Here is a 14897-nt window from a genome sequence, read left to right as displayed (position 1 = left end):
AAAACCTGATTGAGTTGCTCCTTGAATAGCAGACAGGGAATGCGTGAGACTGTTTTTCCACGTCCCTACACTGGGAGCTTTAGGGAAAGGCACAGGATGTGATGTATCTGTCCATCCTCTGTGGTGAAGGATATAACTTAGGAAAGTACAAAGACCATGTCATGACTCAGAATCTGATGTTATGCACCTGTGTTCTCTACATGTGTTTAGCAATATGTATCAATAATTTTGCTAGGCAATAAGTAGATTTAAAAAGTGAAAAGTTAATTCATGTGGTTTGGCATGTTTGCCTGTATACATTTTGCTCCAGACATGTTTCATATTATAATATAAAAAAAAAAAAGGGGGGGGTGGGGGGGGGGGAAAGCCCCATAGTCTCAAAATGGGATAACATAAAGCCAGGAAATGGCACCAATTTCTGAAATACTCCTGAAAGTTTTGACCCATCTTAATGTATATGGATGAGTCAGTGATCATCACACTGGAAATTTTTTTTTAAATAAGATCTTGCCTTTTTTCATGTTCAGAAACTATTAAGAAGTTGTTGTTGTTGTGCAAGGATCCTATCTAGTTTTCATCATTCTGCCTATGCAGTCTGCTTTCACATCGGTATGTATTCAGACTGGTGGTCTAGTTTCTTGACTCGTTTGTGGCCATTGTAAATAAGCTGGCTGAAATCAAAGCACGGAACTATATATGCTTTTGATTTCATTTGTTATATGTTCTTTGCTGAAATTCTTTGAACACATTTCAGCTCAGCAATTGAAAAATAGTTGAACTGTTTGAAAAAATGGAAAAAGTTTCATGGAATAGAAATGTCCTTTGCTAGAAGACTGTGAAATGCTGTGTTCTCCACTAGCTCTGTAAATCAGTGTGCACCTTGCACAAGCAGTTAGTGACTCTGAAGGCATCTCATCTGAGCTAGCAACTGATGGCAAAGATGCATCAAAGGCGGCGAGAAGCTGGCTGTCTAAGGATGACATATGGTCACATGTATGTTTTCAGAGTAACACAGACCATCACTAAAAACAACTCCTTATTGAATTTACTTTAAAATCACTATGTATGTATGAAATGCCTTTTCAAAATAATGCTTGTAAAATATAAAAATTTCAGTGCCAATAGAAGAGCATAGTTATGGATATGGATGTTGTTTGGCAAACCTTGAGATTGTGGCCTGCAATCATTGAATTGTTCCAAAACATAAAGAAGCACTACTGATGTGTTTAATCACACAAAAGATCAAATCATATCTTTCTATAGCCCTGGTCCAGTGAGTTTGGCAGGGAGAGAGAGGTGAGCGGAGCTCCAGTGGAGGAGCTGTAACTCAGCACAAGAAGCTTCTGTGAAATTACATTGATCCTGCGTCACCGAAGAAAGATAATTCTTCAAACTTCAGAGACTGACAGTTGTCACAGATTCTTTGCTGGGATAGACAGAGCAGTGGTGTGATCTGCTGTGGAGACATGAATTGTCAGGTTGGGACTCTGTAAAAGCAGGTTTTTGAGATTAATCCTATTTCCATTATTAAATGCAAATTTCTTTGGTGGACAAGTTAAGAAAATACATGAGATCTGTCTTCATGCAAGTGAGTTCAGATCATCTTTCAAAGATGATGAGTGTCAGGTAATATGTGAACTTCAGTGGATGCCATAAGTTAGTGACAATGTGACCTTTAAAGGTTCTAGATCACAAAAGAGTCTTCCTCAGTGGAAAAATAAAAGAATCTCTAAATTCACTTAATTATGTCTTATGCTTGGTCTCATAAGCAGCTGAAGTGATGAGGTAGCTTGCCATCCTCTCGTGCACATCAGCTTTTGTGCTCTTTGGATCCCTTTCAGACCCCCCTTCCCCCCCCCCCCAAAAAAAAAAAAAAAAAACCACCAATGCTCTGTTTTCCTGGATTAATTTTCTGCAGAGCTAGTGAGCTGTACTGGCTTCCACTTCCAATGGTGAGGAGCTCTTGGTGTGGCTCATAGCATTTCCTGAATGTGTCTTTATCTTTCTAGTAAAACCATTAACAGTGTGTGAAATTCACCTGCAGGTTTTCTAGTAGAACTCTTAAAGGATGTTTGTAACAGCCTCTTCTGTTTAAAAAAAAAAAAAAAAAAAAACATAGTTCATTTGCAGATTGAAGAATTTTTTTGTGTCCACTTATAGCAGTGTTTGGATGAGAATATAAACTCAGAAGAGAGAATCTTCGAAGACTTTAAACTGTTAAAGTGAAGAGCTCTTTCTTCAATAGTAATTGCAATGAAATGAGCTAGCTTGTTTACAATAATAGGGTATGAAAGATTTTTCTAGTCCTTCCTTAAAGCCCTGTCCTTGGGCAGGAAATACGTATCAGTTTTGTTTAACCACTCAAATTTGTTTACATTCAAATTCTTTATGCTTGAGACATAAGATTCAGCAGAGAGCAGAAAAGACACAGAGACTAGAGTCCTGACAATTATATTTTACAAAATGTTTCTTTAAACTGTAAAGGGGCAAGACAGCTGATGGTAGGTAGGGCTTAGTATGTCAGAGAGCAGAGCTCTTGGCTGTATACCTTCCATTTCTTTGAAGGACATATTAATAGTGAGCCAGGAGAGCAAATCATTTTAACAATCAGAGTAAATTCCTTCAGCATTTTTTCTCCATGTTTATGGAACATTCAGTTGCTTTGCAAGCCTAATTGATGTGTCAGAACTTTGACATAATTGTAATCCCTTTCTGTATGGGTATACTAGGTAGCAGAGCGCTCTCATTTTCCAAGCATTAGGCTTTAGGTCTGGAGTGGATGTTTATATTTCCTTTATGTTGCTGACTCAGGCATCTAATTTTTATAGAAGACTGGTGTCCAGACGCAGCCTTGTGCTTTACAGCTCCTGGTGGCTAGCCCAAAATATTTCATATCCTATCCTAATGCGCCCAGTTCTTTTTGCATACTATGTGGGAAGCTGTGGTTCTCTGGCTTAAACTGGAAGCCAAGAGCTACGCAAGCCAGCACTGCCCAGATGTGCATATTCACAGGATGCACTATGAGGATGCATTCATGCCTTAACATCGAGGCAATTTAACCACGGCAGTATGGGGGCTGTATTTTAATTAGCCCTTTCTTATACTGGACGATTTAACTGCTGCTTCAGGTATATGGCTTTTGAAGCTACCTGAGGCTTTGGCTGTACATTATAAAGCAGGGTTCTGGATTTAAGTCTTAAGTCCAGCTTTGTTATTTACATCTTGTTTAGTAGTGATAGTGGTGGACGGATTGCTTGCCGAAGCTTTGGGCAGCCCCTGTGCATTCTTTGTGTTGTCTGTGAGTCAGCACAGATGCTGGACTCTGTATGTCAGTTCAGTGGTCCAAGAAAACACTAAAAGTATTTAAAAGGGAAAAACAGGCATTTAAACACAGTGCAAAAGTAAGTGAATGAAATTACAGGGTAGAGCTGACAGTGTGTGTGTCATTGCTAGTTCTGTACCATTACAATGCTGTCAGCAGTATCTCCTAAGAGATGATTCTTTGCAGCACAGGTAGCTGCACTACTTGGCTCTGTCATATGTTGCTGCTGCAAAGCCCCTGACCACTCCTCACACAAGGAAACGGTGCAGAAAGTGGAATTACAGGATAGTCGTATAGCGGTCTTTTATTCTTATATTATTCTCTGTTATTTGCAAGGAAGAATGAGCAATACACTAAAAAAGGAAGAAGCAAAATCAGACTGATGAAAACATGGACAATGTCATTATATAGCTTCTGTGGATCCAGGACTTTGTTCATACAGTACTGGAAGATGCATAATCTGCAGAGATGCTGCAAAGCAGGATCATAGATGGTTCCTAGTAATTGAAATGACTAAAGTGCATGAGAGAATTTATTTCATATGTAACAAACTTCATTGCATGTAGAACATCAGTCAGTGCAGGGAAAGCAGGGCAGTGGGAGACATCAGAACAGCTGTTACTAATCCTCATACACCTCATCTCTTGGTCTGAAAACTTATTCTATACTTGCTCTTCTTCTGCTATTCTATACTTGTTCTTCTGCCTACAATATGTGGACGCAACATAGGTGATTTCTCTCTAATAAAATAATTTATCTTCAAATAATATTCAAAATTCCAAATTCAGAAATTCCCCAGTGCTTAACATCAAAGAGCAAAGCACCTAATCTCGCCTTCTGTTAGCTCTCTCAATGGAACATCTCATACCATGGGTACCAAACGTGAAATTTTTGGAATCCAAGATGATTGTAGTTAGAGCTTTCACAGAATCAACATAGCTTCTCAGCTTGCCAGAGATGGTGGTCCTGGTTTCTTTACTGTCTCCCAAATGGGCCAGCAGCACTGTCGCATCTAAAGCTGAGAAAGAATAAGCAACCAGTAAAGATGGCAGAACTGTTTGAGGCACTTTACTGTGTCATCTCTTGTCAGAATCCAGCCTCGCCCAGAAAGCCCATCAGTATGATTGCTTGCCACTGCTGACTTTGAACTGAAGCAGCTCAAAGTGTTCCAGAGATCACAGCTAACTTGACAGAAAGACAATTGTTCTAAATATCCCGTTCATGGTATTTTCTCTTTCCTGTTGCTGAGGGCCACTAGTAGGGTTATTTGGAAACTACAGCGATACCACTTTTCATAAAACAAAATCCAATCTCTGCCTCCCAAAGTCAATTAATTTTAGAAAATTTTAGTCAGAATTCCAGACTGACTTTTAAGAAAATACATAAATATGCTAGTAGAGGGATAGTTCATATGTTATTTCTTGCTATTCTAGCAGCACCTGATAATTCACTGCATCTCTTTATACCTTGTCTACCTAGGTGTAATGGCTTCAGAGTTGGAAAGAAGCAATCCAGAAGTACAGAGAGAATAGGAGCTGGAAGCAGGGATGAGGGTTCACCAGAAAGATTATACTGAGCTTTGTCATAAGTGTTGAATGGACACAGTAAGAAACAGGGAGTCAAGAGCAGGTGTTGTATGCCCAGGGCTGAGCACAGCTGGATCAGTTAGGATACACTGGGAGGAAAAAAATGCTATGAGTATCTTGGCAAGAATCACAATCAAGGAAATTAAAGTTTTAGGAGGGAAACAGTGAATAAAGGCAAGGACTTTAAAAGTCCTCTAGAAACTATTCTATACACGCAACTAAGCAGCAAAGCAGTGTCTACTAACAAAAAGCAAGTACAGTGGAAAGTGGATGAATAGCAGCCAAATGTAAGCAGAGCAGAAAGAGGAGAGAAAACAACAGAGAGATGGTGGGGGGGTTTCATGCTTTTGTCTTTTTATGCTGAAAGCTCTCTGGATGCAGATCTTTCTTACACATCTGAACTGCGCACATGCTTTGGATGCAGCATTCCTGTGTTTCCATTCAAAGCATCAAGCAAAGCATGCTTCGAATGCTCTCTCATAGCATGGAATTTATTTTCTGCAAGCAATTTTGGGCTTTTGCAAGTCAGTAGTGACTTTAGGGACTGTTGGCTCAGCTACTACCTGCTGGCTTGTGTTTGACCTGGAAGTGAAGGCAAGCCAAAGTGGAGAGTGCAGAGGGAGAAGCCAGGCACTCTCACATCTCCCATTTGGCTCCCTCTCTCCCTTGCCCCAGTGTGACTACAAGTGAGTACCTGACCTTATCTCCTAGACTACTGACTGAAAAGGGGAGCCATCCCCTCCTTCTGCAATTTTGTACTCTGAACAAATTGAGTAAATAATGTATACCCCAAATAAATAAAAAACACCATATTTCAACTGAAAGGTGATGGAATAACTTTGACTGCTCAAGTGTCTTGCTTTTGCTTTTACAAAATGTCCTTCCTTCTTTATAAAAATAAATAAATAAAAATAACCAGGCTTAATTCATGTGTCTCCTACCATGACGTGTCTATAGCATTACATATTCATGCTGTAGTTTGTCTTCAAGCAAGAAATAGAAATACAGTATGACACCATTAGATTCTAGCCCAGCTCTCTGCCTCACCTGTGCTTCTGTTTGTGAGGTTTCTGTCTTCTGTTGGTGTGTATCTCCACTGTAATCCCCTTTAGTCACTGTATTTAACATCCATCCATAAGGGCCCTGAATGCATCCTGCAGTCTCCTGCTATTTTGGCTGCCCAGGCTCATGGCCAACCTGGAAAGACCACTGCTGGTGACCTTGAAGAAAGCTGTTGTGAAGAAAACTAAAGGCCTCAGTGAGGGCTGCCCCCCCACCTTCTTCTGGGAGCTGTTTTAAGCTGAGGGTCTTGCCTGAGCTACAGCTGCAGCTGCATCACAGCCATGCCTGAGCTTGTGCCTGTGCCTTGGCCAGGTAGCCTGTTGATCTGGGCCCTGACCCTGACCTGTGCACTAACTTCCCAGCTTGACATCAGACCTGTCTCGTCACTGTGGACCTGCCTGGCAATAACTGGGCTGTGCCTGACCCTAGTTACTGTCTCCAGACCTGATCTTGAACTCGACTTGCTGACCAGACTTCTTGACTTGACTTTGCACGTACCTTGGATTTGTCTGAGCATCAGGGCTTGGGGCTGAATCTGACTACCACCCTGAGGCCTGCCCTGCTCACCTTGTTTGAGTTGTGTGGGATGGGGCCCAGGCCATTGAGGCCACTGCCTTTCTGGCTGTGTTGTCATGCTCACCTCCCAGCTCCTCTCCCTTAGGTAGAAGCTGGCCCTCACTGCTCCCTGACACTGTCTTTCAGGAAAAAATGATTTTCAGTTTCCAAGTTCTACTCTCTATCCCCACTCATCAGTTTTCCTCTTCCTGATTCTTATTCAAACTAATTTTTGTCAGAAATGTCTACTATCAAGTAATGGAGGCCTGTAGCTAGTGGTGTCCCCCAGGGGTCAGTCCTGGCTCCAGTCTTCTTCAATGTATTCCTCGATGACCTGGAGGAAGGCACAGAGTGCACTCTCAGCAAGTTTGCTGATGATACTAAACTGGGAGGGGTGGCTGACACACCAGAAGACCATGCTGCCTTTCAGAGGGACCTGGACAGGCTGGAGAGCTGGGCGGAGAGGAACCTCCTGAAGTTCAACAAAGGCAAGTGCAGGATCCTGCACCTAGGGAGGAATAACCCCATGCAGCAGTACAGGCCGGGGGCTGACCTGCTGGAAAGTAGCTCTGCTGAGAAGGACCTGGGAGTGCTGGTGGACAACAAGTTGACCATGAGGCAGCAATGTGCCCTTGTGGCCAAGAAGGCCAATGGTCTCCTGGGGTGCATGAGGAAGAGTGTTGGCAGCAGGTCGAGGGAGGTGATCCTGCCCCTCTCCTCAGCCCTGGGGAGGCCTCACCTGGAGTGCTGTGTCCAGTTCTGGGCTCCCCAGTACATGGCACTACTGGAGAGAGTCCAGCGGAGGGCTACAAAGAGGATGAAGGGACTGGAGCATCTCTCCTCTGAAGAAAGGCTGAGAGAGCTGGGCCTGTTCAGCCTGGAGAAGAGAAGACTGAGAGGCGATCTCATCAACGTGTACAAGTATCTGAAGGGGAGGTGTCAAGAGGATGAGGCCAGCCTCTTCTCCACGGTGCCCAGCAACAGGACAAGAGGCAACAGGCATAAACTGAACCACAGCACGTTCCATCTGAACCTGAGGAAAAACTTTCCTGTGAGGGTGACAGAGCACTGGAGCAGGTTGCCCAGAGAGGTGGTGGAGTCTCCTTCGCTGGAGATATTCCAAAGCCGCCTGGACGCGATCCTGGGCAATATGCTCTAGAGGTCCCTGCTGGAGCAGGGGGGTTGGACTGGATGATCTCCAGAGGTCCCTTCCGACCTCAACCATTCTGTGATTCTGTGATTTTGTCATCTTTGCAAGACAAAGGTCCCTGCATAGATGAGGGTTCTCTCTGTCTCTGGAGTTGGCATGGAGTTTCTGTGTTAGGATACACTGTCAATGACTCTGGGATGCTTGTTCTACTACGGTCTGGTGTGTACTCATTTAGGGATCATTTACCTCTCTTTGTCAGCTATTTTTGACTGTGGAAGTAGATAATATTTGATTCCCCCTACAGTTTTGCTGAGGAAAAAAACAAATGGCTTGTGCTGTTACTCTTATTTTTTTATTTATTTGCTTATTTTTTGAACTAGAAATGCTATAAGAGTAAAATCTGGTCTAAAGAAATTCCACTGGAGTTCTTCTTGCAGTCAGAGAAAGGAGCAGGAAGCCTGTTCTTAAAGAGCGGGACTGGAAAGGTTCAAATCCGATCACAGTTTTTCTCCTTGCTGCTGTCTTTTTTCTGTTAAATGCATATGAATAAGAATCAAACCATTTGAACAATCAGAATTAAAATAATTTTCAACTGCATTCATTGTGTATTTGTTTCCATGCATCTTCTGATACAACATAAGCTTTCATGAAGACTAGGTGGAGAATGCCTGAACTTCAAATGAAAAGGTACACCACCCTTGTATAGGTCCACAGAGTGTTTATTTATAATGAAAACCTATCAAACTTCATAAATACTTAAGAAAAAAGGGACAACCTTTCTTCACCTTTTCCCATCCTTTGTCAACAACTTATCTACCAAAGATATATGAGTCAACTGATTTTATTTAGGAAGCTTTCCACAGAATGTGGTGGACCGACATAAATCGGAAAGAAGAAATGATGGAGGAGGGTATAGAGGATTAGTACCCATTTCCATACTCTGTTGCTTCTGCTTCTGCATAGTCATTTCAGAGAACTTTAAGATAAACCACTGAAATATGTGAGTCACTGTGTAGCCTTTGAGTTCCTCATACTCTCATGGCATGAAAACCTTGAGAAACAGATACTACATAACCGGGCCTGTGAACTGCAAAGAACTCCCATTTCAGTGCAAGCAATAGGAAAGAGGAAGAAGACACTGCCCAGCCTCAGAAATTTTCTGATAGAAGAGATGTAGAAATAGAGGGAACAGCGTTGTCAAAGAGAACAAAAGTATAACCTCCAAAGTAGCTGAAAAATCACAAAAGCTCTGATAGATCTCGTGGATAATTTTCTTAGGCTGTCTTCCGCTGAGGCCTTTTGGAGAACAACAGGAATTTATAGATCTTTCTGTCTGCACAGAAATCCTTTGGATAAATACTCTTGTTTCTTAACTATCTTTCTACTCCATATGCTTTTATTTCTTTCCTTAAATTCATTATCAAATACAATTTTAGTGACTTTTTGTAGCGAGTGATAACGAATAACAATGATCATTCATTTTAGGAATCAACTTCAGTGTGACCATCTTCTAAGCACCAGCTTCGTAAAGACTTGAGCAGTTCTGAAAACTGTTCGTGTTCATAAGCACACAAAGTTGGTGGCCACAAATAATTGGATGTGACTAGAACATTCTTTAATGCCTGCTGAGAGACTTGCTGAAAAGTTGACCTCATTCAGTACAGTACAGAGAAGTAGCATGCGGAAAAGTAAATATTTATAGATCACTTACAAGTGATTTGAAACATTCCAGGTCAATAGGTGAAAGCAACTTGAACTGGTATGTGGGGTTTCCTGGTTTAATTGTTGTTCTCAGGAAACCTGTACAAAACTTGTTTCTTACTTATTGTGAGTGCTGACATACCTGTATGACTTTTCAATAGTTTATGGTGCTTAGCTCTTCTAATACCTGATGCCATCTACACAAATATAAAAAGTGGGACTCAAAGCACCCTGCAAAGTCCTGAATAGACACAGATACATATGATATAGTTGGATTTAGACAACATATCCCACACATGCACATCTTCCAGATCTACTTCCCTGGCCTACTGCAGAGAGGAGAGGTTGAGCATTGCCTCAGTACATATATGCCCGTATATGTTCTTCTTGTCTACACACTTCTGCATTGCTGAGTGGCTACACCATTCATTTAAGGTATTATGAGAATGTAACAAGAATTCATTTCATTGTTATAAAATGACAGCCGTCCTTTTGTGTTGAAATTGTTTTAGAGGACTCCTAACTTAAAACTCCAGCAAGTGTGGCTGGTACCCCTTCCAATCTTCATAAGTGTCTAAAGCGCAAACTTTTAGATTGCATTAGTTGAGACTTACATTCTACAATCAAGATCATGATCAAAACTGTAACTTTACACTCTGTTTCTGTGTTAAACTTCTGCTCTTCTTCCTCCCATTGCTTTGGCATGACACTTGTGTTTCCTTGTCACCTTGATGTGTGTGGGAGGATGCTCCCAGCTTCCGCCGCCCCCCACCCCCCCCCTTCATCTGGTGCCAGTTACAAGCAGTCTACATTCCTGTGCTTCACACTCTGAAGGGGAGAATGTTAAGACTTTGAGATAAAGACTGCTTGGGCATGAGGATCTTGAGAAACAAAGCCTCCTCTCACTGCTGGGGCAGTGTTAACTATTGTGGTCTCGAATTATCTCCTCCTTGTCAGGACCTTGAGACACAACCCCTGCCTTCACTGCTGTGGCAATGTTAATCACTGCAGACTGGAATTAACTCCTTCCTGCCTGAGCTATGGGATCTCTCCTTGGGACCACCGCTGCAAGAGTAAAGCAGTCATTTGCAGTCACTCAAACTCGTTTCTTCAGTGCTGAAGAGTGCTCAAGGCAGCTAGTCTGCCATTGCGGGTGTTCAGCCACCCCCCCCAACCCCCCATGAACGCTGGTGCGATCGTCATAGCCATGATGGAGGAGAGTTGAACCCTGCAGCAGCCAAAAGCTAAAAGGACTGCGACTGTGTGAAGAGAACTGCAACTGGCCTAGCGACTCCACCTCCATCTTCCCCTGAAGGGTATAAATTAGGAAAGACAGGCCAGGAAGTGGAGTGCAACTCCAGGTGGTGGAGTTGCACTTTATGTGAGGGAGCAACTGGAATGTACTAAGCTCTGCCTAGGGGTGGATGAAGAGCAAGTTGAGAGCTTATGGGTAAAGATTAAAGGGTAGGCTAACATGGGTGACACAGTTGTGGGGATTTACTACAGGCCACCTGAAAGGAGCTGGATCCCTCATCCCTAGCAGTCCATGATCCTTCAGAAGCCCTGTGGTAGAAAAAGTTCCATGTGACAGCAAGTAGAAAGTGCTCTTGCCTCATCAGGGTCACATATACTCTTCACTGACCCTTCAAAAAAGACTGGGTGAAGTTTCTTTGTAACCAGTAAAGGAAATGGGAATCATCAGATGTCACAGAACTACCTGGATAGTAATTGCTGCTGGCAGAGGCTTGTGACTGAGAAGGGTACTCTGCGATCAAAGATGCCTACACATTTCACGACTATTTTTCTGTTAATTTCCATTTTGTTGTACAGTGTAAGGCATCTGCTGAATTCATAGTTCCTTGTAGATAGATATAGTTACCAGATGTGGCAGGGCAGTTGCTCCTTCAGCTCCACCCCACAGCAGTGCAGAACACAGCAGCTGTCCCTGCTCTTCCCTTCCTCTACCTTCCCCCTTCCACAGATCCTATCATTCAGTAAGGATAGGCAGTGATTACTCTTTAGCTCTGTAAACTTTCCTCTAAGCAGCCCAGGTAAGACTTCTTACCACTTCAGACTCATGCTTTCTCAGGGAAGTGGCATCAAACATCCTCAGATGGCATTACTTATACCTAGTTTTCCTGTAATTGATGAGCTTAATCTTATAAAAATAAATTGAATAACAAATAGGCCTGTTCGTGCTCCAAATCTGCTTCCTGCATCCAAGATCCAGCAACAGCTGCTGAAGGCTCTGTGCCCCAAAGAGCCTTACTTTTAGACATCTGCCAGGACTCCTGCTGCTCAGGTAGCAGCTACTGGATTGCTGTGAATTATACTCTGCTGTCTTATGGAAGCCTGCAACTGCTGCTGGTTTTCCTTAAAACACCAGCTGTAAATGCTGTTTATGCAGCTAAACCACATTGCTGAGGCTGGAGTCCCCAGAGAACGGCAGAGGGAGAGCTGGAGCAGACGCTTACATAGTTGTTCTGAGATACAGTCTCTCTGCCCATGAACTGCTCCCCAAAGGTGCATGCTGTACAAGGCACTTATGATCATAGGTACTCTCAGAGTTACCTACATGGGTCACATCAGCATGTTTGCTGTGCAAAGGACATACCTTTCCTATTCCAGGCACAACCAGGACTCTTAGAAGTGCGTGCTAGTCCTCTGTTGTTCAATGCAATGTTTAGGGTCACTGTAGTGAGGAAAAAATGCTAAATGCAGTAGACAGGGAAGTGGAAGAATAACATGTGCTTAGATGCACTGTGTGTTCAGTCCGTAACAACGGTATCTTCTTTATAGAGTGTTATTAGCATAAGCCAATAAAATGCTATTTGCAGTGCACAAAGCATAGCTGAATCAAAGTTGCTATTGGAAATATTGGTGTAAGTTATTTTCTGGGTGTCTTGTTATCTTCCTACTTATTCAGTAAAATACTATGTGTTTTAGACACTTAGCAATTGTTATAGAACAGTTAGTGAAGCAGATAACAGATACTTCATTTGAAGATGTGCTCCTTGACCTCTCTAGCTTGCAGTATTTCAGTAGCTGAGCAATGGGCTATTTATCCTTAATATCCTCCTCAATATCATTGATACATGACTGAATTCAGCCACCATGATTTCTGCTTTTGAAAATTGGGTTTCTCTTGTCCTTTCCAATTCTCTCTACGCGTCAACAAAGCAGTAACTATCATGTATCAAACTACAACTTATCCTAGTTTAGCCTGTTCTTTTGGGAAATGGCCATATCTGCATAGCTATACTGGCTTCATTAAACAGGCAGCTCTGGATCATGTATTTGTGGATCAGTTAATGAAGAGACCTCATACCGGCTCTGCATGAGTGTGGCTGTGCCTCCTCAGCAGTGTGCTGTGTGGTGACTGCCAGTGGCAGTTTAGCTGTCTCTACACTACTTCTGAGCTGATAAGCAAAATTTGAAATCCCTTAAGAAAGAAAGTTTCAGGTTAGAGATCAACACTGGCCTTTTAAAAGTAAGCTAATATCAACATATACTTTTGGAAACATTCTTTTTTTGCATTTTTTATAGATTGCCCAAGTAGTAATGCCTATAGTTTAATTCTCAGTTCAAAAATTCACTATTTCTAATGAGGGAATGAGGAAAAAAAAGTTCATTTTAAGTTATGTTAAAGTATATCCACAGCCATTTCACTGAAACTTTATAGCATCTCCAGCAATAGGGAATTGAAATTTAATGGTAAAATCACTCCGTCCCCCTAAATATAGCCTCCCCGTATCTCAGTTTGCACGTGATCATTAGGGACACAGTAGAGTTTGTTAACTTCATCTCCCAAGATTCACTATGTGCTCAGCATGCTCCAGGATAAAGCTACAGGGACTAGGAAAAAACAAACCAATAAAAAAAAAAAACCCTCAAACAACTCTCCTGACCCTCACAGAAAACCTGTATGGATGAACCTTGCCTTTCCTCTGGTGTTAATTGTCCTTCTCTTGTCTCATGGCCCTCCTCACCTTTCAGCAGTTCAAGCAGCAGAAAAGGAAACGTTGGCTTTTTTTGTTGTTGTTGTTGTTCTGAAGGGCACCTCCGTAAAATGGAAAGCAGGCAGAGCTTAATTGGTAAACAGTTTTAGCCAAGGAAGCTTTTCAGAGACTTAATGTGTATCCATATGCAGCCATATATAACCATGTGTCTGCTTATACACATGCATTTTCTCTTCAGAAGGTACTTGGTCACTTACCTCTCTGTCTGTGGGTCTTTTCCTGAAGGGACCATTGAGATTAACCATGTGGAAATCATGTTTTTGTCAGCCATATCACTACCGAAAGCGGAGGACACAACTTGCCAACTAGAGAAGTGAAGTTGGAGGAACACGGTCCCATCCAGTAACTAAGCTGAGTAACTCAGTTAATATAAGAAAGACCACTTCTCTGTGCTTCTCTTGTTGCAGTTTAGACTAGACAAACAGTCTCATAGAAAAAGAGGTTCTTGCCCCTTCCTCCCCTGAGACATGGTGGCTGGGAAATCTGATATTTTCTGCTTTTTAGATTTTGAGGGGTTTTCAAATATTTTTATGTAGATTTTCAGTGGAATATGAAAACAGTATGTGATTGGAGCATAAATTGCCTAACATGGCAACTGTAGAGGATGGTATTATTATAGGAATGGGAGAATCCAATGTGAGAAACAAGTATTTTAATTTTAAATTTGCTGAGCATTTGTGTGAAAACTATCCTAAATCAAACAAGCGATGTTTTTTGTTGACTCAAGTGTAGACAGGATGGTGGAAATAGGACTGCAAAGAACGACCCTACCAACAAAGGGATCCTCAGAGAGCCACTTTGTGATGGACTCCAGCTCTGAACCATGCTGCCTGTGTGCCTGAACTGCCACCCTGAGTGGTGGGTAAGCAAGGAGATGTCTTAGCACTGCTTTTCATGCCTATGTGGCTGCTGCCCAGATATATGACATGCTTTGGTTTTATGCCTTGAGTGTCAGCTCTCCTTCCATATATCTTAGGCTGAGGCATGAACACAGTGCAGTTAGTCAAGGACACACTTTCCTAGGGCTGCTTTTGCCTTGTGAGTACACTGGCTCACTCAGTTAGTCCCTTTTTCAGAGGCAATGTGACAGGAGTGTGACAGGCTTGGCAAGGGTGTATCTAAACTGAAGGGATTTTGCTCGTAATACACTTGGCGGTAATTCTATGAACCACTTTAAATCAAACGTCCTCCCTTATTTGCTATTTCCTTGTAAGCAAGGATCACTCCTCAGTCCTGCAACCTTCCATGGCTTTCTGAGTTTGAAAGAGTTCATGCAGTCCCACTGTGGCCCTAGGGCCTAGCTGCTTGGATCTGCTGCTTGCTGAAGCCTTCGAACTCCCTCCAGGTCCAGTTGCTTGCACGAAAGGGGTTTTCCCTGCCTCCTTCACCAAGCCCCGCCTGACCAAAGCACAGCAGGAGAAATATGAAAATAGAAGGGCAGCCCTCCTCCATGCTGCTCAGTAACAAAGCATATAGCTCCGTCTCAGTAAATTGAGAACAAA

The sequence above is a fragment of the Struthio camelus genome, chromosome 1 (genome assembly GCF_040807025.1).
Source record: "Struthio camelus isolate bStrCam1 chromosome 1, bStrCam1.hap1, whole genome shotgun sequence".
NCBI lineage: Eukaryota > Metazoa > Chordata > Aves > Struthioniformes > Struthionidae > Struthio > Struthio camelus.
This window is presented reverse-complemented; position numbering follows the sequence as displayed.